Here is a 1,474-nt window from a genome sequence, read left to right as displayed (position 1 = left end):
AGATAATTATATTGACGAATATCAATACTAGAGTCTTCTATTTATACTTATTTATTTGATATTTATTATATCTTCCTTATTTATTTTATAACACATTATCAACACCATTTAAGAAGACTCAGGTAATAAATTTTCAGAGTAAACACCCAACCCGGTCCTTGTCCATTTTTACGAAGGACAAAGCAATCCCTGTCCAAAAAAAAGGGACAATTCGACCCTCAACCTTTTTATTTTGGGACAATACCATCTTTCTGTTTAAAAATCCGTTAAATAATAACAAAAGTTACTTTTGTGGGGGTTTTATTTGTATTTTGTGGGAGATTTTAAACCTTTACAAAATTTTTTTCAACAATTTAACCAATTACTACCACTACCTTCTTCATTCTCATTATTATCATTCCTACTTCTATTATTTTTATTGTTTTATCATCATCATTATCTCCTCTACCGTCATCATCACTAATACCAATATTATCAACATTAAAGTTCTCTTCTTTCATTTCTTATTCGATGTTATTTTTTTCCTCTAAACAATATTTGTACTACAATTACTTTTTTTTATAGCGTCATTTTTTTTATCAATAATTTTTCTTCACTTAACCACCATTGATGAAGATATTTTTTAAAAACAAACTTACTAATAGAGAGGTGTTCATGGATCGGATCTGAATCTGATCCGAAAATTGGGGATATGGATCCGATCCGCAAGACTATCGGATCGGATCAGATCCGCACACTAATCGGACCGTATTGTGAATTTTGTGTTGGTATCCGCATATCCGTATATTCGCAAAAATAAATAAATAAATAAGTAAATATTCTTTTTATGTTTTATTTCAACTAATAATTATCATATATGTTGTATTATTTTAATTTATTGTTTAAGAAAAATATGTTTAATATTATTTTAAGAGTAAACATATTGAAAAAATAGAAAAGATGAATTTTATTGATATTTTTTTAATAAAAATAAGCTTTTAAAAATATTTTTGAGTTTTGCGGATATATCCGATATCCGATCCGCAAATGTGTGGATCAGAAAACTGCGGATATTGGATCCAATCCAATGATTTTAGTGCAGATCAGATCGAAATTTTAGTCATATCTAATCCAATTCGATCCGCGTTCTGTAATAGCTCAGACCACCCGCTAGCACGATATTGTCCATTTTGGCGCACAAGGCCTCACGGTTTTGCCTTTGACGATAGGTGTAACCGCTCAGACCACCCGCTAGCACGATATTATCCGCTTTGACACACAAGGCCTCACGGTTTTTCCTTTGACGATAGGGATGATAGCCAGAACCCGGATTGATGTGCCAGCAAGGGCGCTGGGCTCCCTTTAGGGGTGGATTGTAAGGTCCCACATCGGTTGGGGAGGGGAACGAAGCATGCCTTATAAGGGTGTGGATACCTATGCCTAGAAGGACGCATTTTGACTAGTGAGTATGGGGAATTTCGGCTATCATCCTTAT

Source organism: Arachis stenosperma, chromosome 5 (assembly GCF_014773155.1).
Source record: "Arachis stenosperma cultivar V10309 chromosome 5, arast.V10309.gnm1.PFL2, whole genome shotgun sequence".
NCBI classification, from domain to species: Eukaryota; Viridiplantae; Streptophyta; class Magnoliopsida; order Fabales; family Fabaceae; genus Arachis; species Arachis stenosperma.
This window is presented reverse-complemented; position numbering follows the sequence as displayed.